General features: G+C 44.5%; 2 pseudogenes; one reads left to right on the top strand and one right to left on the bottom strand.

Moving 5' to 3' along the window:
* Window positions 1–116: 116 nt before the first annotated feature.
* LOC110297315 (epidermal growth factor-binding protein type B-like) lies at window positions 117–27,858 on the bottom strand (annotated as a pseudogene).
* Window positions 3,378–25,282, top strand: LOC147003268 (uncharacterized; annotated as a pseudogene).
* Window positions 27,859–27,880: the final 22 nt, after the last annotated feature.

Consider the following 27,880-nt stretch of genomic DNA (forward strand, 5'->3'; position numbering starts at 1 on the left):
ACCTTAGCTGAGGGAACCCTGGTTGTATACCGCACTCCAGTAGGACGGAGAATGTCAGACCTTGAACTCATTTGCTTCATGGTAGGTTTTATGGAGAACATGGAACAACGTGACATTCAGGCATTTCTCGTTATAGTATCTTTTATCCAGGAGTTCAACTTAATAAGTTTAGTGTAGATGCTTGGTATACCAGCTGAACTGCATGGTATAAGGCCCCATGCTGTGTAGAACACCATCACAGATCAGTGGGGCTCCTGAGTCACCCTGAAAGAAGGACAGGGACAGGAGGAGGGCAGGACCTGGCAGTTGGATTCTTGTAGACAACCTGGAAATGACTCCCAGGGGAGGAATACAGGGACTCTAAGAGGCAGCTCTGTTCAATAGGTGAAGGAATACTGCTCTTGGGAGCCCAGATCTTTCGAGGACAATGGGTTGTGGTGAGGGACTCACAGGACAGTCCCCTAAGCCAAGTCACAGAGGAGAAATAGTACCAGCTACAGGATCCTCCCCTCCCAGGGCGCATCCTTCCCTATGGAAGGATGCAAAGAGCCTGCCTAGTCTGGGTGTTGAAGTGGGAACCAAGAACCTCAATTCCCTCTTTCAGCCCTTCCCCTCACTGCAGAAAGGGTTGTCTCACCTTGCAAGTGTCTTTGCCTCCACCCATATCTCCTGCACACAGAATGACATCTCTGACTTTCTCTATGTGGGCTTTGGCACAGTTCTCATTAGGCAGGAGCTTGAGATTCATACACTGAATATCATCTGGCTTTTGGACTGCGGATCAGGGAGAAAGTGGGTGGTGATCAGGGCCCAGTACTGTTTTCTCTGCCCCTCCCCCACACCCAGCTGTGTTGATTGGACCAGACTCACATTTGGTAGGTGTAATGCTGCCCCAGCCTGAGGCTAGGCATGTGCTCCCCAGCTTGGGCTCCTCAGTGGGCAGGGCGATGGGCTTCACAGCATCTGTGATGTCAGCAGGCTTGCTGAGGTAGAGCAGTATAAGGTCATTCTGTAGTCGTCCTCAGAATGTATGGTATAGTGCATCAGGAGACTCATGTTGAAGCCAGGGTGAGGGAAGCTTTTGCTGACCAATCGGTGCTGAGCAGAGAGTTCATCTTGGAATAGCTTAATTTTTGCCCAGCCAAACCTCAAACTGGCTGGGAGACAAGGAAGGAGATGGAGCAAGTAAGAGGAGGCAATGGGGAGATTGGTTAGAATAAATAGGAATGGGTGGGGGAGGAGGGAGGGAGGAAGGAAGAGAGAGTCAGGGACAGAAACACAGAGACAGAAAGATACACCCCCCACACCCCTCCCCACAGAAACAGATACAAAAAAACAGAGAGAGAGAAAGGCACATACATACACACACACACACACACACACACACACACACACACTTAAAGAAACAGATACAGAAAAACAAATAGAGAGACAGAAAGGCACATACATATACAAACACATACATACACACACACACACACACACACACACACACACACAAAACCTAGAAACAAATACAGAAAAACAAACAGAAACAGAAAGGCACATACATACACAAACACATACATAAATACATACATACATACATACATACATACATACATACATACATATTGAATCAGAGAGGCAGGAGGGACTTAGAAGGAACAGAAGACAAGGGAAGAAGGGGCAGGGAGGATGGGCAGGCCTGAGAGCTTTTCAGGTTAACTTCCCCAGCAGGTAAGGCCTGGCCTGCAGCCCAAGGTCTGAGCTCTCCCCTCCCTCCCCAGCATCCAGCTCTCTGTACTCAGTTACCTCACCCAGCTCCAGTTCTGACCAGCCCTTCTCTGTGTGTCCTAGAGTGGACAGAAGGTCCTAAAGGCAGAGCTGCTCTGAGGAGAGTGAGGACTTCTCTCACAGCCTACCCTCAGGGACAGGCCCTACTGTAGGCTGGGTCCCTACTATTGTTGGCAGTGGTAAAGAGAACACATGAGACCCAGACCCAGACAGGTGTGGGCAGAGCCCCAAAGGAGAGACACACAGTAACAGATGGCCATGAAAACAGTAAGATGTGAATACAACAGGAGACAGACAGACAATAAGGCAGAAAAGAAAGAAACAGGACTCTGAACACAAACCAAGATGCAGGAGGAAAGAGAGACCCAGGAGGTCATGGATAGACTTTCAGCCAGTCCCACCCCACTGCCCTTCAGTACCCCAGTCTGGCCTGGAGTCATGATCTCAAGCTGCCACCCTGCTTTCCTGTCTCCACCCTTACTCACTCTTCATAGGAGTGGGCAGCTGTGAGAAACCAGTTGGTGTGCAACAGGACACCCCCGCTTCTGTGTTTGTTGTTGTGATACACAGCCACCCGCCAGGGTTGGGAATTCTTCTCACAGTTAAATCTGCCCACCACACAAGACTGGATGGGAGATGCAGCATCTGCAACAGGGGCAATTGGGAAGGGGAGAGTTGGCACATGTAGGGAGGTGTACCATTGGGGGACACAGTTAAGCTGGGCTGCAATCACAGGACATGTCCAGGAGACCTGGAGTAGGGACCATTATATGGCTGGTCCTGGATAGGAGATCTATGCTGTAGGGACAGAAATAACTCTTGAATCAGGAATCAGGTATAGTGTCAGGTCACTTTATAGTTTTGGGTTAAAGAGTGGTGGGGAAGCGAGAGAGAGAATGAGAGAGAGAGAGAGAGAGAGAGAGAGAGAGAGAGAGAGAGAGAGAGAGAGAGAGAGAGAGAGAGAGAGAGAATTCCAGTTTATTCTTAGTTCAATGAGAATGATATCCTCTGATATGGAATTTAGAGTCTCCAAGGTTTAAGAAGACGTCACAGTCTTGGCTGAGTTTTGGGAATTCTGGAATGTGAGGTGTCAGCAAACTAGATTTGAATGAATAAATGAACCCAGGAAAGGGAGCTTGGGGTTGATTTGGGGTTTCTTGGATTGGGCATGAAGTGGCAGCTGGGATGAAGAGATTGAAGAATTTCTGATTTGGGGTTTCTTGGATTGAGCATGAAGTGGCAGCTGGGATGAAGAGATTGAAGAATTTCCAGGTAAAAGGAGCAGGGTCAAGGCTAGGGCATGGGCTCATTTTAGGGTCTGTGGTGGCGATGACATCTAAGAGGGGTGGGGCTCCCTAAGAATGGAGTTTGAGATGGGACAAGCAGAGAGAGAAGGAAATTCTGGGTGTCTGTGACAGACAGGCTCTGCTTCCTCTGGAGGTAGGCAAATGATCTGGATTTTGGAGAGTCTCAGGGTTCTCTTGGAGGCAGCCCCATGACAGGACCCATCCCCTCTTGTTGAGTATCTAGACTATTTCAGCTCTCATGGCAGTTAGCATATTTAACCTGTGTGTATTCATGTGTGCCCTGTAAGCTCCATGATGGCCAGGTTAGCCCTAATCCAGGGTAAGTGAGGAGCTGGCAATCAATTGGTCACTACCTTCTCCTGTGACCCCTCGGCCTCTGTATCCCTGTTCTTCTGAAAACCCCACTGTTCTTTGCTCTAAAGGACAAGAGAGGAAGCATGCACTTGTGAGTTCATTCATGCAGTTGACCATTTATGTATGTCGTCAAGCATACCTAATCATGCTGGAGTTTAAGATAGGTGTACTGCATCAAAAGAGGACAGTGTATGAGAATGGGAAGAGTTAAAGTGGTGCTGGAGATGAGGTTCAAACAGCTTCCACAGGGAACAGGTTGTAGATGAGAAGGGGAAAAGGAAATGAGGAAAAGGATGAAGGTTTGTATGCATCAAGAGAGCAGAGAAAAAATCCAGGTCCCCAGAACCTTCTCCTTTCTCAGCTGACCTGTTCTATGCCTGGGAGGAGGAAGGATAGTTGGTCCTACATGGCTGGTCCCTCATCTCCATCTTCCTGGCAACTTTGTTGGTGTTCAGCATGGTGGATGTGCAGATGGCCCATTGAAAATCGGTACATTGGCTTCATTGGCCTCTGGATTGACTGTATTGCATATACCTGTCCCAACATGGGCCTGTTTGCTGGTCAGTGTATACATAGACTGGGGGGTTCTTCTATTGGGTTGTAGAGGTGACTGTGGGGGAGGGCCACTGGCATTGTCCCAGGAGTCTCTCTGGGGGTGTAGGTTAGGGCTCACAGTAAGGGCATCACTGATGGTGGGTAACTTTATGAGTGGCAATAGAGTTATTTTAGAATTTCCAGGTAGTGATTTTGTTAATGTTGTGTAGGTGATGTTTTTCTTCTCTTTTGGGGGGTGGGGGAGGGGCGGGTGTTGGGGTTGCTGAAGGCAGATCCCAGAGCCTTACACATACAGACCACAGGGTCTCTACCACTGAGCCACATCCCCAGAAGAATGTCATTGGAGGACTCTAGGCAGGTGTTCTACCTCTGTACCATGCCCTGCCCTTTATTGTCCCATGGATTCTAGACAGGTAGTGAGGTACATTCCCTTCCTCTGCCTTGTTTGAGACAGGATCTCATGTGACCCAGGCTGGTCTCCAGCTCAATGTGTAGCTGTGGACAACCATGATTTTCTGATCCTCCTCCCAAGTGCAAGGATCACAGGCACAGGCTTCCAGACTCAGCCCAGCACAGTGCTCAGGGTGAAATGCAGGATGCTCACAGCTAGGCAAGAATTCTGTCAACTAAGACCCAACACCAGAACCTCTGGACTGCCTTTACCTTGTATTTTGAGTTAAGATCTACGTGCCTCTATACTGCTCAGACACAGCCTTGAAAAGGCACTCCTCCCCAGCTGCTACAGTACTTATTTTGGGCTTCTCAGGGTGTGAGAGAAATAAGAGAGAGAGCTAGAGAGCAAGAGAGTGAGGTAGAGAGAGAGATGGAGGTAACTGCAGTTATCTCTCTGACTCTCCTTCCCAGTTTACATTCACCTGAGCAAGGGCTTCATATTTCTGGTCCTGGCACTATGCCTCATCCTCCTGCCCACCATGTTCCTCTCCTTTCGACCTGTCTGCCACCACCTGAACAAAATAGACTTCATCTTCAGTTTCCTCAGCATTGGCATAGGTAAGTGTTGGCAAGGACAGGGGTGACTGGGGATCCTCCACCATCCCCAGAGCTTTCTCTTATCCAGAGGTGTGCCTAGATTTCCAGTTCTGCAGCTCTGAGGTAGAGGGGTGTCTCTATGTCTCTCTTGGGCTTTCTTTGTATTTTGGGCTGGCTGTGATATCACTCTGTAGTCCATGCTGGCTTTGACTTCCCTCAGCATCATAAGTAGCTGGAATTAAAAGCTTATGCCCACTGTTGTGACTGATGGCCTTGTCTCCCAGTTTCTATTCCCCTCTGAATATGTATCCATTTGTCCTGTGTTTGTGTGTGTGTGTGTGTGTGTGAGAGAGAGAGAGTGTTTGTGTATCTACTTGTGGCAGGTCAGGGAGTTTGTTTCTGTCTCTCTCGTTTTGGGGGTTGTGGTGTTCCTTGTCTATTCTTCTGTCCTTCTCTGGCCCCACCCCAGTGCAGGGCTCCTGATTCTCCTCAGCCTGACTCTCTTTGTGGTTAACTGCAATAGGCCGTGCCCAAGGCCACAGGTATCCTACCAGCTGGCCTTCTCCCTGTGCTGGTGTGCCATGGTCTTGATGCTGTGGGATGGTGAGGACATAACCTCTGATTGAAGGGCGGGGCCTCCGATGGAAAGGTGGTGCCTGGGCAGGGCAGGGCAGGGATGGAGCCGAGGAAAGGGGGTCAACCTCCAAGATCAAACTGGGGCTTGGGGTGGGGCTATGTGTCCAGTACCTATGGGGACTTTGCCTTTCCTCAACCAAGTGGGGATTAGCAGCTGCAGTACACCTTTCATGGAGTGGGGTCTTAGCTACTTCCATTGGGACTCCTGACACCACTCATTGCAGTTGTATAGTAGTCCATTTTTGACAGGAAATTGGAGCCCGCCCAGAAGTTTTCTGATGTAAACAGTTTTGTGAACTACCACAGGGTTCTCCAACAGAGGGACACATCAACTTCTCAGGACACTTATGAGTCCCCATGGCCAGATGCCTCCATCCTGTGGCTCAGTTTCCATCAGACCTCCATTATGGTCCCATATTTTCCCTGAGAGCAGGTAGTACCCTTGGGACACAGGTGGCAAGCCCAGAACTACTCAATAGGGCCTACTCCTTTCTGACTGAATATTGGCCAGGATCATACTCTGGAATCCCCCAATCTTCTCAGCTGCTCCTCTGTCCCTCTGAGCAAACACTGGTTTTTGGATACAAGCAGCATGAACAGTGTGGCCCTTTTCCCAAGATGGGTGATTCTCTGCCCCACAGGACATGGTTCTAAGTCACTCTTCATCCTTTGGTCTCCCCCTACCAAAGAAATCTCAGCCAGTGTCCCCTGGTTGTGGCACTGCAGCCTAGCCTTTGGGGCAGCCCCTTGACCTTCTGTGGACAGACTCTTCTCCAGTGAGTTAAGGCTTTATTAACCTAACACCCCAGCCCAACTCACGAAACCCAGGTATGCAGCCTGAATTCACAGTGTCTGACTGTTTATCATTTCTTCTGCTTCTTGTGTAGGGTCAGGCATAGCTGGAGTCAAACATTCTGATGTCTCTTACCTTTAACTCTGTGATCAGAACATTTTTCTTGCCATAGGAGACTCATGTGGTATACTAGTTAGTGTTTTACTGCTGTGAACAGACACTATGACAAAGGCAAGTCTTATAAAAAACAACACTTATTTGGGGCTGGCTTACAGATTCAGAGGTTCAGTTTGTTACCATCAAGGTGGGAGCATGGCAACATCCAGGCAGGCATGGCACAGGCAGAGCTGAGAGTTCTATGTCTTCATCCATTGGCTGTTAGTGGAAGACTGACTTCCAGGCAACTAGGATGGGGGTCTTAAGCCCACACCCACAGTGACACACCTATTCCAACCAGGTCACATCTCCAAATGGTGCTACTCCCTGGTCCAAGAATATAAAAACTCTGACATTCCACTCCTTGGTCCCCATAGACTTGTTCAAACACATGAATCTCTGGGGAGGGGCATACTTAAACATAGCATAATGCAAAATGCATTTAGTCCAACTTTTAAAGTCCTCATAGTCTATAGCATTCTCAACAACGTTAAAAATCCAAAGTTCAAGGTCTCTTTTGAGATTCATCCAATCACTTAATTGTAATCCGCAAAGAAAGACAGGAAACCAGCTGGGCAAACTTCAAACTCTGTATCTCCATGGATGATGTCAAAGTGGTCTTCAGATCTCCACTCCTTTTTCATCTTTGTTGACTGCAGCAAACTGCTTTCTCCTGGGCTGGTTCCACTCTCCCTGTTAGCAGCTTTCCTCAGCATGTATCCCATGGCTCTGGCATCTTTAACATCTTTGAGTCTCCAAAGCAATTTCATTGTTACAGCTTCTTGTTTCAGTGTCTGGGATTCCACTTGCTCTTTTGGACTCCTCCTAAGGGCTGGCATCATTTCTCCAGCTCTGCCCTCTGTAGCATTCTAAGCTCAGGTTGATCTACTCCACTACAGTTTCTGTTCTTGGTGATCATCCCATAGTACTGACATCTCCCATATACTGGGGTGTTCCACTCTAACTAGGCTTCAGAAATAGCCTCTCATAGGCTCTCTTCATGGTGCCAAGCCTCAAATTCTTTGCATGACCCCTTCATTCCTGGGCCATCAACTACAGCTGAGGCTATACCTTCTCCAATGGCCTTACATGACCTCTCACAGTGCCAAGCCTCAGCTGTTCTTCATGACACCTTCATGCTTTCAAAACCAGTACCACCTGGGTGATTCTTACCAAGTCCAGCTGCAGCATGAGGTACAACCTTGGCTATCTCTGGAACACAGCTTCTTTGTGCTCCCAGAAAACACTTCCCAGAATATTTCACCTCAGTGGTGCTGGTCTCTTCATTATCACTGCTAATGTTTTAGCTCCAGCTAACCAGCATGTGAGGAGCGGGTGTGGCTGTGGCCCCAAGATGGTACCCAGGACTGCTGCCAAGTCTTATGACTGGCACCTGACTTCCTCATATCCCCCAAGATAGCCATGTACCTTGAGCTGCATTGCACAGATGCACCACGACGTAAGATCGGATGATGTGACGAATGTAGTCCTGAGCCAATGAACTGTGCCTACATGGACTGGGGTGCGGGGAGTGGACTGGAGGGGATAAAGGGGGAAGGCCGAGAGAGGTCGGGGCATTCTTTTTCCTGCACATTGTGAAGTTCCTGAATAAACTGCCTTAAGAAGGACGTCAGTTTCGTTGCCTCTTTTCTGCTGGTCGGAGACGGTAGTGACAAGTGGTGGCCAGTACGGGGATGTGACGAGTCCAGAACTCTCAGCAGTCAGGGTAGCAGGCTGGAAAGCTCCCTGGTAAGTGGGATGATTCAGTTCTTGGTTTGAGACAATTAGGTTCCAGAATTAGGGACTATTGAGGTTCTCAGAGTGAGACAATTAAAGTTATACCAAGCACTATGGGAAACACAATATCAGGACATTCTGTTTATCAGGCCTTAAAAGACCCCCTAAAGGTAAAAGGAATTGGGCCAAAAAAGGAAACCCTAGAAAATTTTCTGAAAGCGGTAGATCAGGTGGCCCCATGGTTCCCAGTCTCTGGTCACCATACTGGACCGAGCTGGGAGAAGTTAGGTAAAGATTTGAAGTTTGCAGAGGAACAGGGAATCCTCACAAAAATTGGTTCTACTGGTATGGAAGTTAGTTTGCAACTGTATAGAGGACAAGGAAAGATGTGGAGCTGAGCTGCAGAAGGGGAATGAGGCTTTGAACCAAGTAAGAGAGGAAAGATCACAGAAGTCTGATGCCAAAAGCAATTCTAGAGAAGGGGACATGTCCGAAGATGACTTGGAAAGCATAGCAGACAGTTTAGAAAAAGTGAAAGTAAAAATGCAGCCATTGGCTCGCTGCATTGTGCTCCCGAAGGCGCCACAGGGCGTAGTTTGCATCCAGAAGCATGGTGAGAGCTAAGTGCTCATTGCTTCCCAGTTTTCCAGGATGCTCAAGGAGCTTGATTCCATGAGCCACTAGATTGGAAGGTAATTCAAAGACTGGCAGAAGGGGTACGAGCCTAGGGGGTCAGTGCCGCTTTCGTTATTGCTCAACTTGAATCTCTGCATCACTATTGTCTAACTCCCAGCGATTGGCAGAATCTGGCAGGAGCTTGTCTTTCCCCTGGACAGTATCTTGACTGGAAAACATTCTTTATAGAATATTCAGGTGAACAGGCCGCTCAGAACGCAAGTGCAAGACAAGCGGCCTGGGATCAGGATATGTTATTAGGTCAAGGAAGATTCGCCACTGCACAGATTAACTACCCTATACAAGTTTATGAACAAATTAATAAAACAGGAACTAAGGCTTTGAAAGTCCCTCCCTAACAAGGGAGAGGTTAGTGGTAATTTAACAAAAATCCTTCAAGGACCCACAGAGTCGTTTGCAGACTTTGTGGCCAGAGTGGTAGAAGTGGCAGGAAGGGTGCGTCTGGAGATCCTGATATGGTGATGCCATTAGTGAAACAGCTGATTTTTGAACAATGTACAAAGGAATGTAGACAAGCCATTAACCCATATGAACATAAGGGGCCTGAGATATGGATGAAGATCTGTAGAGAGCTAGGAGGCCCATTAATTAACGCAGGGCTGGCTGCTGCAGTTGTGCAGGTCTCCCAAGGAAAGAATGGGTCCAGGAATACAGGCTGTTTCAAATGCGGGCAACCTGGTCATATAAGGCGACAATGCCCGCAACAAACTGGAACAGGAGGCCAGCGGCCTCGGGTACCTGGACTTTGTCCAAAATGTAAAAAGGGAAATCATTGGGCCCATGAGTATCGCTCAGTGAATGATATTCATGGCTAATAGCCCCACCAGGTGTCAACTTTATGTAGATTCTGCTCTTAAAGGGGTAAGAGATCAATTTCCTAGGTTGAAGTGTTATCACTATATGGATGATATACTTCTTGCTGCACCCACAGAGGAGATGTTGGAACACGCATATAGTGTAGTGATCCAAAAATTAAAAGAAAAGCAGTTGGTTGTAGCCCCAGAAAAGGCTCAGAAAGGAAAAGTGGTGAATTATTTAGGAACTAAAATTTTTGATAGTCAAGTATCTCCCCAGAAAATTCAGATTCAGATGGATAATTTGAGGACATTGAATGATTTTCAAAAGCTATTGGGGGATATACAGTGGGTACATCCCTATTTGGGCCTAACCAACACACAATTACAACCATTATATGATATTTTACCGGGAGATATAGAATTAAATTCTCCCCGGCAGCTTACTGATTCTGCCCGAGTAGCGTTAAGTTTGGTCGAAAAGGGCATTCAAACAGCAACATTAAAGAGAAGAGATCTGTTCATTATTTTGTGCATCCTGCCCTCGGAGACCCAGCCTACTGGAGTCCTCTGGCAGGGCGCCCCTTTGCTATGGATACATCCCAAGATTTTACCCGCAAAAATCTTGTCTTATTACCCTGCCTTGGTAGCACAATTGGCCTTGATTGGCCTACAACAATGTTTTCAATATTTTGGTAATTCCCCTCAGGAATTGATTGTTCCATATAATATGAAGCAAATAGAAGTATTATCAGCTACTGTTGATGACTGGGCAATTTTGAGATGTAGCTTTATGGGGAAGATGGATAATCATTTCCCTAAGGACCCCATTTTGCAGCTGATTAAAGCTCATCCAGTTGTTTTTCCACAAATTACTTCTCGAGTGCCATTGCCTGATGCCCCTTTAATTTTTACAGATGGGTCTAAGACAGGCTGCAGAGCATATTTGGTCCATGGCTCCACGCCAGTAACTTTACAGTTTCCTCCTGCTTCTCCCCAAGTTATTGAGTTGCACATTGTTATAAAAGTTTTTGAATTGTATTCTGAATTTTTTAATTTAATTTAAGATAGTCCGTATGTGGTTAATTCGTTAGCAGTGCTGAAGTGGTGGGGAAGGTGAATTTTCGATCCACTATAGGGGATGTGTTAAATAAATTGCAATCCTTAATTTTAAATAGAAGTTCTCCATTTTTTGTCCAACACATTCGAGCTCATACAGGTTTGCCTGGCCCTTTAGCAGAGGGCAATGATTTGGTTGATAAAGCTGCTAGAGCTGCTTCTGCCTTTTTGATTCAAACACCTGAAGAACTGGCTCATGAATTTTATTCACAGTTTCATGTGAATTCCAAAACACTTTCTTCTCGATTTCATATTACTACAGCTGAGGCAAGGGATATTGTTACGGCTTGCAAAGCCTGTGTTCCCCTATTGCCTCAGGCGAGTGTGAGAGTAAATTCTCGCAGCCTGCTTCCCCTCCACATTTGGCAAATGGATGTGACTCATTTTTCAGAATTTGGTAAACTGCAATTTGTTCATGTTTCTGTAGATACAGCCTCTGGGGTGTTTGCCTCATACTGGTGAAAAGGCATGCCATGTCATTGCTCATTGCTTTGAGGCATGGGGTGCATGGGGTCAGCCCAGAGAGCTTAAGACTGATAATGGACCTGCTTATACTTCAGCTTCTTTTGTTTCCTTTTGTAAAATGATGGGTGTCCGCTTGGTGCACAGTATACCCTACAATCCTCAGGGCCAGGGCATCATTGAAAGAGCCCATTGCACTCTGAAAGAGTGTCTACTAAAACAGAAAGGGGGAGTAGCCTCTGGCTCTACTCCTAGGGAGAGATTAGCCATTGCTCTCTTTACCTTGAATTTTTTGAATAAAGATAAAAATGATTTGACAGCTGTGGAACAGTTTGCCAATCCCGAGGCATCCTACAAAGGCACAGTCATGTGGAAGGATGTTCTGAGTGGATGATAGCATGGGCCCAATCCTGTGTTGGTCTGGGTGAGAGGGTCTGTTTGTGTGTTTCCACAGGATCATTGCCAGCCACTGTGGGTTCTGGAGCGATTGACGAGGGTAGTTCAAGATGGATGGAGGTGCCCTGATGAAGCTGCTCCTGGGGGTGATGATGCTGCCTGCAGTGATGACTGAAGATCTACGATGGGCCCCCTTTTGTAGGGGTATTTGAGATTCGCTGCCCCCATGGACCAGCTGCCAGTTCATGGGCCATGGGCCGTGAAAAAATATTTTACCTTTTCCCCTTATATTAGTACCAGTCATAATCAAACATTTTCAGGGTTTAATTTGACGTATCAAAATCCAGCCCAGAGAGGGGCAAGCAATCCCTTTAATGTTTGGCTGTTGCATGGGATAAATTGGGAGTTGTACAGATCTTTCTCCTTTGAGTATGTTGATGGGTGGGGCATGAGGAAATGGTAGATTTTATTGGAATGGATCTGTATTATTTGAGTCTTCTGTTATTCAATTTGCTTATGGGAAGAATGTATTCTTTAAAGCCACGCCTGTATGCGTTTGGCCTCCTTTTGTATTTTTAGTTTATAATGGTAGTTATTTTGATGATGTAGAATGTAAGGAGGACAGTTGTTTTTATAGTAGGAATGCTTCTATGTTTTCTTTAGCTATTGTGACCAGAATGCCTAGATTTGTAACATGGCCCATGCAGACTCCCTTCGGTTATGACCTTGTTTAGACCCAAAAGAGATTTTGGGATAGTCCATATCAATTCTACTCAGGTGGAGGTATCCATGGCTGGAGGACTTGCAAATTGAATTACCACCGATATGTCACACCTAAAGGAATGGGCTGGTATTGGTTGATTGGCACTGTGCTGCGTGCTCATCAGTGTCCTGGCCTTTTGGTGCATCTGCCACATGCAACATCGCCATCGCAGGGCTCAAGCTCTGTTGATACAAGCCTTTGCAGCTGTGGAGATGGGACAATATCCACAAGTGTGGCTTGGCATGCTAGGGAAGTAGTCAATGATGGGTAAGATTCCCTGGATGTGTTACCAACTTAAGACATGGATCAGACCACTGCTGTCTGTCTCCTGATGACAGGTAAGGAGCATTGTTGCAGGGGGCAACCTAAGATAGGCATTCCCTCTGCCAATTTAAAGAATAAGGGGAAGATGTGAGGAGTGGGTATGGCTGCGGCCCCAAGATGGTGCCCGGATGGCTGCCAAGTCTTATGACTGGCACTGACTTCCTCATATCCCTCAAGATAGCCATGTACGACGTAAGATCGAATGATGTGATGAATGTAGTCCTGAGCCAATGAGCTGTGCCTACGTGGACTGGGGTGAGGGGGAGTAGACGAGAGGGGATAAAGGAGGAAGGCCAAGAGAGGCTGGGGCATTCTTTTTCCTGCACATTGTGGAGTTCCTGCATAAACTGCCTTGAGAAGGATGTCAGTTCCATCGATTCTTTTCTGCTGGTCGGAGACGGTAGCGACACCAGCATCAATTGTTCCAGTAGTTCCTTCCATCCTCCTCCTCCTCCTCCTCTTTCTCCCCTCCTCCTCCCCTTCCTCATCCTCCTCCTTCTTCCTTTTTGATATATGGAAGCTTAGTAGCAGATTCTTCTTCTTTTTAAAAAATTTAGATATTTTTTTTATTTACATTTCAAATGCTACCCCAAAATTTCCCTGTACCCTCCCCAGGCCATGCTCCCCTACCCACCCTCTCCCACTTCTTGGTCCTGGTGTTCCCCTGTACTGGGGCATATAAAGTTTGTAAGACCAAGGGGCCTCTCTTCCCAATGATGGCCGACTAGGCCATCTTCTGCTACATATGCAGGTAGAGACATGAGCTCTGGGGGTACTGGTTAGTTCATATTGTTGTTCCACCTATAGGGTCGCATACACCTTCAGCTCCTTGGGTACTTTATCTAGCTCCTCCATTGGGGGCCCTGTGTTCCATCCAATACCTGACTGTGAGCATCCACTTCTGTGTTTGCCAGGCACTGGCAAAATAGCCTCACACAAGGCAGGTATATCAGAGTCCTTTCAGCGAAATCTTGCTGGCATATGCAATAGTGTCTGGGTTTGGTGGCTGATTATGGGATGGATCCCCAGGTGGGGTAGTCTCAGGATGGTCCATTCTTTTGTCTTAGATCCAAACTTTGTCTCTGTAACTCCTTCTATGGGCAATTTGTTCCCTATTCTAAAGAGGAATGAACTATCCACATGTTGGTCTTCTTTCTTCTGGATTTTCATGTGTTTTGCAAATTGTATCTTGAGTATTCTAAGTTTCTGGGCTAATATCTACTTATCAGTGAGTGCATAACAAGTGACTTCTTTTGTGATTGGGTTACCTCACTCAGGATGATATCCTCCAGATACATCCATTTGCCCAAGAATTTCATAAATTCATTGTTTTTAATAGCTGAGTAGTACTCCATTGTGTAAATGTAGCACATTTTCTGTATCCATTCTTCTGATGAGGGACATCTGGGTTCTTTCCACATTCTGGCTATTATAAAACAGGCTGCTATGAACATAGTGGAGCATGTGTCCTTATTACCAGTTGGAACATCTTCTGGGTATATGCCCAGGAGAGGTATTGCGTCTGGTAGTACTATGTCCACTTTTCTGAGGAACAGTCAGACTGATTTCCAGAGTGGTTGTACAAACTTGCAGTCCCACCAGCAATGGAGGAGTGTTCCTCTTTCTCCACATCTTCGCCAGCATCTGCTGTCACCTGAATTTTTTATCTTAGCCATTCTGACTGGTGTGAGGTGGAATCTCAATGTTGTTTTGATTTGCATTTCCCTGATGATTAAGGATGTTGAACATTTTTTCAGATGCTTCTCAGCCCTTCGGTATTCCTCACTTGAGAATACTTTGATTAGCTCTGCACCCCATTTTTTAATCGGGTTATTTGAATTTCTGGAGTCCAGCTTCTTGTGCTCTTTGTCTATATGGGATATTAGTCCCCTATCAGATTTAGGATTGGAAAAAATACTTTCCCAATCTCTTGGTGGCCTTTTTCTCTTATTGACAGTGTCTTTTGCCTTATATAACCTTTGCAATTTTATGAGGTCCCATTTGTCAATTCTTGATCTTACAGCACAAGCCATTGCTGTTCTGTTTAGGAATTTTTTCCCCTGTGCCCATATCTTCGAGGCTTGTCCCCACTTTCTCCTCTATAAGTGTCCGTGTCTCTGGTTTTATGTGGAGGTCTTTGATCCACTTAGACTTGAGCTTTGGACAAGGAGATAAGAATGGATCAATTTGCATTCTTCCACATGCTAACTGCCAGTTGTGCCAGCATCATTTGTTGAAAATGCTGCCTTTCTTCTGCTGGATGGTTTTAGCTCCCTTCTGAAAGATCAAGTGACCATATGTGTGTGGATTCATTTCTGGGTCTTCAATTCTATTCCATTGATCTACCTGTCTGCCACTGTACCAGTACCATGCAGTTTTTATCACAATAGCTCTGTAGGTCAGGCATGGCGATTCCACCAGAGGTTCTTTTATTGTTGAGAATAGTTTTTGCCATCCTAGGTTTTTTGTTATTCCAGATGAATTTGCAAATTGCCCTTTCTAACTAAGTGAAGAACTGAGTTGGAATTTTGATGGGGATTGCATTGAATCTGTAAATAGCTTTCAGCAGGATAGCCATTTTGACTATATTAATCCTGCCAATCCATGAGCTTGGGAGATCTTTCCATCTTCTGAGATCTTCTTCAATTTCTTTCTTCAGAGACTTGAAGTTCTTATCTGCAAATCTTTCACTTCCTTAGTAAGAGTTACACCGAGGTATTTTATATGACTTGTGACTATTGTGAAGGGTGGTGTTGTTTCCCTAATTTCTTTCTCAGCCCGTTTATCCTTTGTGTAGAGAAAGGCCATTGGTTTATTTGAGTTCATTTTATATCCAGCTACTGCACTGAAGCTGGTTATCAGGTTTAGGAGTTCTCTGGTGGAACTTTTAGGGTCACTTATATATACTATCATATCATCTGGAAATAGAGATATTTTGACTTCTCCCTTTCCAATTTGTTTCCTCTTGATTTTCTTTTGTTCCAGCCTTGTATAGTTCCTGATTTTAGTGGGATTGCTTCAAGTTTCTATCCATTTAGTTTGATGTTGGCTACTGGTTTGCTGTAGATTGCTTTTATTATGTTTTGATATGGGCCTTGAATTCCTGATCTTTCCATGACTTTTATCATGAAGGGGTGTTGGATTTTGTCAAATGCTTTCTCAGCATCTAATGAGATAATCATTTGTTTTTTGTCTTTGAGTTTGTTTATATAGTGGATTACGTTGATGGATTTCTGTATATTAAACCATCCCTGCATCCCTGGGATGAAGCCTACTTGGTCATGATGGATGATCGTTTTGAGGTATTCTTGGATTCTGTTTGCAAGGATTTATTGAGTATTTTTGCATCAATATTCATAATGAAAATTGGTCTGAAGTTCTCTTTCTTTGTTGGATCTTTGTTTAGTATAAGTATCAGAGTAATTGTGGCTTAATAAAATGACATGGGTAGTGTACCTTCTGTTTCTATTTTGTGGAATAGTTTGAGGAGAGTTGGAATTAGGTCTTCTTTGAAATCTGAGAGAACTCTGCACTAAACCCATCTGGTCCTGGGCATTTTTTGGTTGGGAGACTATTGATGACTGCTTCTATTTTATTTTATAGGGGAAATGGGACTGTTTAGAACGTTAATCTGCTCCCAATTTAACTTTGGTACCTAGTATCTGTCTAGGAAGTTGTCCATTTCATCCAGGTTTTCCAGTTTTGTTGAGTATAGCCTTTTGAAGTAGGATCGGTGATGTTTTGGATTTCCTTGGTTTCTGTTGTTATGTCTCCTTTTTCATTTCTGATTTTGTTAATTAGGATGCTATCCCTGTCCCCTCTAGTTAGTCTGGCTAAGGGTTTATCTATCTTGTTGATTTTCTCAAAGAACCAGCTCCTAGTTTGGTTGATTCTTTGAATAGTTATTTTTGTTTCCACTTGGTTGATTTCAGCCCTGAGCTTGATTATTTCCTGCAGTCAACTACTCTTTGGTGAATTTGCTTCCTTTAGTTCTAGAGCTTCTAGGTGTGCTGTCAGGCTGCTAGGGTATGCTCTCTCTAGTTTCTTTTTGGAAGCACTCAGGGCTATGAGTTTTCTTCTTAGGACTGCCTTCATTGTGTCCCATAAGTTTGGGTATGTTGTGGTTTCATTGTCATTAAACTCTAAAAAGTCCTTAATTTCTTTCTTTCTTTCATCCTTGACCAAGTTATCATTGAGTAGATTGTTGTTCAGTTTCCACATGAATGTTGGCTTTCTAATGTTTATGCTGTTATTGAAGATCTGCCTTAGTCCGTGGTGATCTAATAGGATGCATGGGACAATTTCAAAATTTTTTATTTGTTGAGGCCTGTTTTGTGACCAATTATATGGTCAGTTTTGGAGAAGGTACCATGAGGTGCTGAGAAGAACGTATATGCTTTTGTTTTAGGATAAAATGCTCTGTAGATATCTCTAAAACCCATTTGTTTCATAACTTCTGTTAGTGTGCATGTGTCTCTATTTAGTTTCTGTTTCCAGGATCTGTCCATTGGTGAGAGTGGTGTGTTGAAGTCTCCCACTATTATTGTGTGAGGTTCAGTGTATGCTTTAAGCTTTACTAAAGTTTCTTTAATGAATGTGGCTGCCCTTGCATTTGGAGCATAGATATTCAGAATTGAGAGCTTATCTTGTAGATTTTACCCTTGATGAGTATGAAGTGCCCTTCCTTGTCTTTTTTGATAACTTTGGGTTGGAAGTCAATTTTATTCGATATTAGAATGGCTACTCCAGCTTGTTTCTTCTGACCATTTGCTTGGAAAATTGTTTTCCAGCCTTTCATTCTGAGGTAGTGTTTGTCTTTTTCCCTGAGGTGGGTTTCCTGTAGGCAGTAAAATGTTGGGTCCTGTTTGTGTAGCCAGTCTATGAGTCTATGTTTTTTTATTGAGGAATTGAGTCTATTGATGTTAAGAGAAATTAAAGAAAAGTAATTGTTGCTTCCTGTTATTTTTGTTGTTAAAGTTGGGATTCTGTTCTTGCAGCTGTCTTCTTTTAGGTTTGTTGAAGGATTGCTCTCTTGCTTTTTCTAGGGTGTAGTTTCCGTTCTCGTGTTGGTGTTTTTCCTTTATTATCCTTTGAAGGGTTGGATTCGTGGAAAGATATTGTGTGAATTGGTTTTTTATCATGGAATACCTTGGTTTCTCCATCTATGATAATTGAGAGTTTTGCTGGTTATCGTAGCCTGGGTTGGCATTTGTGTTCTGTTAGTGTCTGTATAACATCTGTCCAGGATCTTCTGGCTTTCTTAGTTTCTGGTGAGAATCTGGTGTAATTCTAAGAGGCCTACCTTTATATGTTACTTAACCTTTTTTCCTTACTGCTTTTAATATTCTATCCTTATTTAGTGCATTTGTTGTTCTGATTATTATGTGTTGGGAGGAATTTGTTTTCTGGTCCAGTCTTTTTGGAGTTCTGTAGGCTTCTTGTATGTTCATAGGCAGCTCTTTGGGTTTGGGAAGTTTTCTTCTATAATTTTGTTGAAGATATTTTCTGGCCCTTTAAGTTGAAAATCTTCATTCTCATCTACTCCTATTATCCTTAGGTTTGGTCTTCTCATTGTTTCCTCGATTTCCTGGATGATTTGAGTTAGGATCTTTTTGCATTTTGCATTTCCTTTGATTATTTTGCCCATGTTCTGTATTGAATCTATGGCACCTGAGATTCTCTATTCCATCTTTTGTATTCTTTTGTTTGCATCTACGGTTCCTGATTTCTTTCCTAAAGTTTCTATTTCCCGAGTTGTCTCCCTTTGGGTTTTCTTTATTGTTTCTACTTCCCTTTTTAGGTCTTGGATGGTTTTGTTCAATTCCATCACCCGTTTGGTTGTGTTTTCCTGTACTTCTTTTGTGTTTCCTCTTTAAGGACTTCTACCTGTCTTTAAGTGAGTTATTAATACCCTTCTTAAAGTCCTCTACCAGCATCATGAGATATGATTTTAAATCTGAATCTTGCTTTTTGGGTGTGTTGGGTTATCCAGGATGGCTGAGGTAGGAGTGCTCGGTTCTGATGATGGTGATCAGTCTTGGTTTCTCTTGGTAAGACTGTCACCTTTGCCTTTTGCTATCTGGTAATCTCTGGTGGTAGTTGTTATAGTTGTCTCTGGTTGGAGCTTGTCCTTCCTGTGATTCTGTTACCCTTTGTCAGTAGTCCTGGGAGTCCAGCTCTCTCCTGACTCTCAGTGGTCAGAGCACTCTCTGCAGGCAAGGTCTCCTCTTGCAGGGAAGTTGCACAGAGGTCTGGCATTCAGACCTGCCTCCTGGCTGAAGATGAAGGCCCGAAACAGGGCCTGTCCTAGAAGTGTTGCCTCTGCAGTCTGCGTTCTCACCTGCATAGACTGGACTCCAAGGAACCTGAGACACAGGATGGCTCCCTCACCTGCTCCAGGAGTCAGAGCCCTCTTAGGTGGCTAACTCTTCTCTGGTGGGGAAGGTGCTCAGATGTCTGGAGCCCAGAATGGGGCCTATCCCAGAAGCTGTGTCACTTCTGCAGTCTACATGCTCATCTGAGCAGACTGGTCTCTGAGGGACCTGGGACACAAGATAGTTCCCTCACCTGCTCTGGAGGTCAGAGCCCTCCCAGGTTGCCACCTCTCCTCTGGCAGGGAAGGTGCTCTGATATCTGTAGCCCAGAACAGGCTCTGTCCCAGAAGCTGTGTCGAGTCTGCAGTCTGCTCATTCACCCTCCTGTGGAAAGCCTTTTGGGGTAGCGCTTGGCATGAGTCTGACATTGGCTAAGGACAAAGAAGTGGGCTTCAGACAGGAATCTGACATTGGCCTAGGACAAGGAAGTAAGCTTAGACAGTAATCTGATATTAGGGCAAGACTTTACCCTGTGATAGGGAAGTAGGATAAGGCAGAAATTTTAGTCTTAGGGTAGAACTAGGCCTCCAACAAGATTTTTGGGATTGGCCGAGGAAGTGGGCGCAAGTATTTTGGTCATTATGATGAGCCCTTTTGAACAACTATCAGGAGTAATCGCAGGACTTCGCTTGCTAGTTTGTTAGTAGTTTCTTATCATACTGCTGCTTTGTTCCTTATTGCATTGCTTTCCCAAAATACTTGCATGTAATTAAAGTGGTATAAAAAGTGGGTTGGAAAATAAAATTTGCCTTCAGTCTCATAATTGACTGGGGTCACAATACAATGTTGTCTGTCTTTTTTTCTTTTTAATCCTCACTCCTCTGCTGGAGAACCTGTTGACTGACTGAGTGGGCTTGGTCAGATGGTGCCTCAATTTTGGAGCTCCAGTAAGTGGGATACAGTGATAGGAACCACGGCAATTTGAAACATGTGCAAAGGAAAGTAAAGATTTGGGCCAGTGGTGAATAAACCTTGTAGAAGGACAAGGGACAACGTAAAGTTAAAATGTGTTTGGTGAATAAACCTTGTAGAAGGACAAGGTAAAGGTAAAATGTGTTTTGTGCATGTGTTTAGAGCTATGTGAAAATCTAGAAAAGCAAAGATAATTCTCATAGGTGCTTTTTACCCTGGTTAGAGATAGTTTATACCTGAGACATGAGAGAATGGGATTGAGAAAAGCAGTCCTCTCCCACTATCTGGGGATGATTTGGTGAAAGGGAAGGAAACTGAACATAAGCTGATTCAGAGCTCTCCTAGAAACAGGAGGGGGTCGGGAGGTGTCCTGTCTCCTCTTTGGCTCCTACTGGAGGAATGCTTAGTTCTCAGTCTCTGAAGAAGGATATCTGGGTCCCTTTGGGACTTCTAGTTCTCTTTCTTCTCTGTCTATTGTCTGTCCTTGGTGAGCCAATCCGTCCTTGTCCGTCAAAAATGTGAAGTCTGTTTTCATTTTGTGGTTAGATTGATTGTTTGTTCTGTGTTTTACGTTCAAAACTAAAACCAGTTAAAACTTTATCTTCTGGTTGTTCAGCCCTTGATTTAGTTTTAACTCATTCCCCTGCCCCCCCCCCCAAAAAAAGAGAGAAAAGAAAACAAACAAACAAACAAACAGTATCATTTGGTTTTTAGAGCTCTACACCTGTAGTTAGGAGTCCAGCAGAGCTGGAGAAGTCCTGCCAGGAGCTTCTCTGAAAACCCACTCTTAAAGGGACAAGGTGCTTCTGGAGTTCTATGGTTAGGGAACTGATGGCCATTTCTCCTACAAAAACCTTTGTGACTGTGATTATTGGGTTCAACAAGTCACAAGGAGCTCCTTTCTTGAAATTACAGCTAGAAAAATTAAGAATTTTGTTTGGTTTAAATAAGTAAATGTATGCAGCTATTTCATTTTTGTTTCTGAATGGTTTTAAAAGTATAAATATGTTCTACATGTCTTGATTATAGATTATTGGCTTATAAGTTATAGATAATGATTAAATTTTTTAACATTGGTAACAGAAAGTTGGCTTAAAAGTGGCAACTCTGGTTTGGAGTTATTCAGAACTACAACACACGGCACGAGACAACCCAAGGAGACAGGTCTCTAAAGATACACCTAAATTGGACAATATTTTATGTAATTCTTATCCTAGAAACCAGATTTATAAAAGATGGGATAAATCTTTAAAGGGCAGTATCTCTTTGAGGTATTGGAAGCTGCACCTTCTTGCATTTGTGTGCAGGAATGGGCAGCCAAGCTTTGTAGTCTGGAGGTGATTCACTTGGTGTTTTTGGAGAGACTGGATTGTTGGATGTTGAGTTTTGCTTTCCAAAGTTCTGGCATGCTCTGTCTAGGCCGCCATCTCAGAATGACCCAGGCTTGCTAACTGCAGTTCAAAAGTAGGGAGACACTTAAAGCTTGTAACGTGAAAGTAGTGCTCTTGGTGTTGATTTTTAAAGAGAATGGATTGTTTACACTGTTAAAAGTAGGTTTTGCTTCCCAAAATTGTGGCTGTGCTCTGGTGTTACAAGAGAAACTTAAAAATTATGGTTAAACTGCCAGTTTTCCATTCTCTGCAGTTTGCTGTTTGAGCACAGGCTCAGGATTCTGACTCGCACATATTTGTAATTGAGAAAAAATCTGGCAGGTGGAGATTGTTGCAGGGTTTGCAAAAGGTTAATGAGACTATGGAACTTGTAGAGGCATTGTAGTTTGGCCTGCCTACTCCATATAGAATTATTATGGATTTGGAGCATTGTTCTTTATTCCTTTCTACCCTAATGATTGTAAAGGGTTTGCTTTAATCAGTCTGTAATTTTAAAGAGCCCATGAATTTCATTGGTAATTTTTGCCTCAAAGAATAGCTAATAGTCTTACATTATATAAAAAAATTTTGTCGCTGCTTCAATACAAGAAGTTAGGACTTTGTATCTTCCAGTGTATATTATTGACTATATGGATATTTTATTAGCTGATCCTTCTGAGGAGGTTTTACTGCAACCTTTTGTTTATACAACAAGCATACAAATTTAGGAGTAGTTGTTTCTCCAAAAAAGATTCAAAGGCAAATTCTTTTTCAATATTTGGAAAATAAGTTATATCCTAAGCAAATTGTGGCACAAAAAATTCAAGTAAGAAAAGATAATTTACTAACTCTAAATGATTTTCAAAGGTTGTTGGGAGATAATAATTGCCTAAAACCTCATCTTAAGCTTACTACAGGAGAACTTAAACCTCTGTTTGATACCCTCAAGGGGATGCAAATCCTAATTCCCCTAGACAGTTAACAGATGAGGGACGAATAGCTTTACAGAAAGTAGAGGAAGCTATTAGCCAATAAAATACATTATATAGACTATGATCAATTGTTGAGTGCTTGCATCATTGCTATAACTCATGCGCCATTACAGCACTTTGGCAAAAGGGACCATTAATGTGGATTCATCTTTGTCTCCAAAGAAAGTCTTAACACCTTATTATGAAGCTGCTGCTGTGTTAATACAGAGTTGTAGAATGGAGTCACAGAAATACTTTGGGAAAGAACCTGATGGAATATTTATCCCTTATTCCAAACAGCAATTAAATTGGTCATTGCAAAATACTGATATTTGGCCTATTGCATGTACAATTTTTTTAGGGAAAATTAATAACCATTATCCAAAAGACAAATTGTTACAATTTGCCTCTACACATGCTTTTGTATTCCCTGTAAACTTATGCATGCAGCCCATTGGCAACGCACTTACTGTATTTACAGATGGGTCATCTAATGGGAAGGCAGCATATGTGATTGGATCACATGTTCATTCTCTTGAATTTCCCCCTGCTTCAGCACAAATAATTAAACTAGCTGCTGAGTTCTGTTGCTTGCAGGAATTAGAACATGACCCACTTGTACTATTACATTGTCACTGGCTTTCTGTTTTCTAAACCCTTTCACTGTCTAAGCTTGGCTATCCTGGGTCTTTCTCTGTAGATTGGCCTTGAATGCAGAGATCACTATACCTGTCTCCTGGGATTAAAGGTGTGTACCACCATGTCTGGATCTAAATTTAGCTGGGTAGGATCTTGCCCCAAGGTCCCACTCCCTTAATCTGTTATCTCCTAGAACACAGGATTTTGCTCATTTCACTTCCTGGTACCCCTTTAAGACTCAAACCATATATTTGATATTTTTCCTTTCTAAGCTTGTTATGCTTGTTCAAACTATTCTTCATAAGACTTAACCAGAGAACAAAGTCTCTGCTGAGGTTTTTGGAAACGTCCTTTGTCAATACAATTAATCTGAGCCTCTTCACCTTAGCCTCAGGCAGACTTTTCAGACATGAGCAAAAAGTAGCCATTCTTCATCAAAATAACACAAAAGCAGTCTTCATGCCACATTCTAAAATTCTTCTCCTTTGAAATCTCTTGGGCCAGGTCAACACAGTTCAAATTACTCCCAGCAACTAAGTCTTCCATATTTCTACTAGGATGACCCATTAAGCCCGATTTAAAGCATTCCACTGCTTTCCAAATCCAAAGTCCCAAAATCCACATTCTTTCAAATAAAAGCATGGTCAAGCCTATCACAGCAATACTCCAGTCCCTGATACCAACTTCTGTATTAGTCAGGGTTCTGTAGATTCACAGAACATATGGATAGTCTCTATATAGTAAAGGAATTTATTGATGACTTACAGTCTCCAGTCCAATTCCCAACAACGGTTCAGTAGTAGCTGTGAATGGAAGTCCAAGGATCTAGCAGATGTTCAGTCCCACAGAACAAGCAGGCGAAAGAGGGAGAGCCTGACTCCCTTCTTCCAATGTCCTTATATGGTGTCCAGCAGAAGGTGTAGCACAGGTTAAAGGTGTGTGCCACCACACCTTTAATCCCAGATGGCCTTGAACTCAGAGATCTCCCTGTCTTAATCTTCTAGAATCTATAGCCTCTATGCCTCAAGATCTCCACACTAAGATCCAGGTCAGAAACTTCTATCACCCAGCCTCCAGATTAGGGTCACTGGTGACCCTGCCAATTCTGGATTGTAGTTCATTCCAAATATAGTCAAGTTGACAACCATGAATAGCCACTACATGTGGCATTCCTGACTTGGTCTGAGCCTTTTGTCTGCATTTGTCTCAACCCCATCCCCTTAGCCAACAGTACATGTCCACCTGTCCCTTGCTGGTCTACTTTGGAAGTCCTGACCTTAGCTGAGGGAACACTGATTGGTTACTGCACTCCAGTAGGACAGAGACTGTCAGACCTTGAACTCATTTGTTGCAGAGTGGATTTAATTGAGAACAGGGGACAATGTGACACTTAGGCGTTTTTTGCCATAGGTGCTGAGGTGGAGCAGCAGCAGTTCATTGGTGATGTTGGCCCCAGGAGGTATGGTTTGGAGCATCAGGAGGCTCATGTTGAAGCCAGGGTGAGGGAATCTTTTGCTGACCAATCAGTGCTAAGCAGAGGGTTCATCTTGGAATAGCTTGGTTTTGTCCATCCAAACATTATACTGGCTGGTGGGGAAGGGAAGGAGATGGAACAAGTGAAAGGAGGCAATTGAGAGACTGAGTAGAGTAAATAGGAAGGGGTGGGGGAGGAGGGAGGTAGAAGGAAGATAGAGTCAGGGACAGAAACACACACAGACAGAAAGATACACAAACACACACAAACACACACACACACACACACACACACACACAGAAACAGAGACAGAAAAACAAACAGAGGGACAGAAAGGCACATACATGCATACATACATACATACATACATACATACATAAGTACATACATACATACATACAGAGGCAGAGAGACAGAAGGGACAGAGACAGGAACAGAAGAGAAGGGAAGACGGGGCAGGGAGGAGGGGCAGTCCTGAGAGCTGCTCAGATGCAGCTAGAACAGGGCTGAACTTCCCCAGCAGGTAAGGCCTTGCCTGCAGCCCAAGTTCTGAGCTCTCCCCACTCACCCCCCAGCATCCAGGTCTCTCTGTACTCAGTTACCTGACCCAGCTCCAGTTCTGACCAGCCCTTCTCTTTGTGTCCTCAGAATGGTCCAAAGGTCCTAAAGGCAGAGCTGCTCTGAGGAGAATGAGGACTTCTCTCACAGCCTACCCTCAGGAAAAGCACCTTCTACCCTGAGCGGCCTTTATGTCTCTTCCCCACTATTTTTCATATTGATAAAAGAGAACTCATGAGACAGACCCAGACAGGTGTGGGCAGAGTCCCAAGGGAGAGATATACAGTGACAGATGGCCACGAAGACAGTAAGATGTGAATGTAGACAGGAGAAAGATGGACAATAAGACAGAAAAGAAAGGAACAGGACTCTGGAACCCCAGTCTGGATGCAAGAGTAAAGAGAGACCCAGGAAGTCATGGATAGACTTTCAGCCAGTCCCATCTCCGTGCCCTTCAGTACCCCAGCCTAACGTGTAGTGATGATCTCTGCCTGCCAATCTGCTTTCCTGTCTCCACCCTTTCTCACATGACATAGCAGTGGGCAGCTGTGAGAACTCAGTTGGGGTCCAACAGGATACCCCCACATTATATATTTGTTGTAGTGGTACATAGCCACATGCCAGTGTTGGGAATTCTTCTCCCATTTTAATCCTCCAACCACCTGGACAGGAGGTGCAGCATCTGCAACAGGGGCAATGGGGGAGGGGAGAGTTGGCACATGTAGGGAGATGCACTTTTCGGGGACAGAGTTAAGCAGGGCTGGGATAAGGGCATATGGGCAAGGGTTCTGGAGAAGCGACCCAATATGACTCTTCTTGAATAGGGAGATCTATGTTGTGTGGAGAAAAATAACTCTAAATCAGGAATCAGGTATAGTGTCAGATCACTTTATAGTTTGGGTCTATGGGACAGATGGGCAATGAGAGAGAGACAGAGACAGAGACAGAGAGACAGAGAGACAGAGAGAGACAGTCAGTCAGTCAGAGAGAGAGAATTCCAGTTCATTTTTAGTCCAATGTGAATCCTCTGATTTGGAATTTAGAGTCTCCAAGGCTTGAGAAGAAGTCAGGGCCTTGGCTGGGTTTTGGGAATTTTGGAAAGGGTGAGGACTCAGGTACTAGATTTGAATGAATAAAGGAATCCAGAAAGGGAGCTTGGGGTTGATTTGAGGCTTCTTTGATTGGTCATGAAGTGGCAGCTGGGATGCAGAGAATGAGGGTTTCCAGAGCAAAGGGACAGGGTCAAGGCTAGAGTGTGGGCTCCTGTTAGGGTCTGTGGTAGAGATGACTGCTAAGAGGTGTCGGGCCCTCTAGGTAAGGAGTTTGAGATGAGACAAGCAGTGAGAGAAGGAAATTCTAGGGCCATGTAAGGAAAAGGCTCTGCTTCCTGTGGAGGTGGACAAATGATTTGGAAGAGACTCCAGGTTCTCTTGGAGTCAGCCTCTGGACAAGAATGAAAAGGAGTTACAGCAAGTCAGGCCATTCTGAGGCAGAGAGGAAGACACACTGAAGTGAGGTACTAGGGTTAGGCATTGCGGTCTTTGGGGTGTCCTGCACAGAGTGGGAAATAGTGCTATCCTGTGGGGCTCCAGTAAGATGGGATAGGAGCCTGTGGCACAGGGAGTGAGGAATGAGTGGAAGCACAGCCAAGGCACAGCATTTGGAAACAGAGGAAAGTTAACAAACCATGCATAGCTGCACTTCTCTGTTATCTCACTACACAACAGGCTGAGGCAGAGGGATTGCCATGGATGAAGACAAGCCTGGGCTACATCACGAGATACTAACTAAGAACTTATTCCCAAGAGCTGGGTAGAAGATGGATTGGTTGCTACAGGACTGGCCATGTAAGCGTTAGGACCTGAACCTCCCAGAACAGAGGAAAAAAGTCAGGTATGATGCTGTGTGCCTGTAACCCCAGATCTGGGTAGGTGGAAACAGGAGGATTTGCCTGTGGCTTGCTGCATAGTCATCATAGCCTAAGTGGAACTCTCCATTCAGTGAGAGGTGCTGCCAATGTTGTGAGTGATTAATGAAGATATTTGTTCTCCACATCTGAGGTCTGCTACCTGGTTCCTCATCCAAAAACCAGACTAAACCTAAAAGCCAGCGAGAAGTGACCCAGGCATTCTCTTGACACAAAAAAGGGAGGGGGAACCCATCTGACCTTACAAGCCAGTTTGTGAAGTGAATGTTTTGGTAGAAACTGTGCAACTAGAGAAGATGGGGGAGCAGTTGTCAGGATGCGGAGAACACAGATGAAGGCTGGGAGCTACTGGACAGCCAGTGGCACTAGTGTGGGGTTTAGGCAATTCCTGATTAAGGGGTTGGGCTATGAGGCTCTAGGAAAAACAGTGAACTTGAAGGACATCTGAGGTCCTAAGATTTGTAAGAGGTTGACTTCCTTAGAAAGACTGGAGAAGGCCAGAGATGGTCAGGTGTCTAAGGAAGTGGATAAAGTTCTGGAAAGTGGGAAGGAACAGGGGCCTGTACTCAGTGCAAGAACTGTGAGGGACCTGGCAGTGTGCGGGGCAGAGAAGGAGGAGCAGGTGTTGCTCATGATGTAGCTGGGGTAAGGGGAGAGGTGAAAGGGAAGGCCAGAGCCTGAGGAAGTAGGGGAATTGGGGCTGCGACCCCTCCCATTCCCTCATCTCACCAATCCCTCCTAGGGACAGGGCAAGGAACAGGATCAGGAACCACATGGTATCCGGTGTCTAGGAGTTG

Source organism: Mus caroli, unplaced genomic scaffold, assembly GCF_978045245.1.
Source record: "Mus caroli unplaced genomic scaffold, Mus_caroli_1 scaffold_8, whole genome shotgun sequence".
Lineage (NCBI taxonomy): Eukaryota > Metazoa > Chordata > Mammalia > Rodentia > Muridae > Mus > Mus caroli.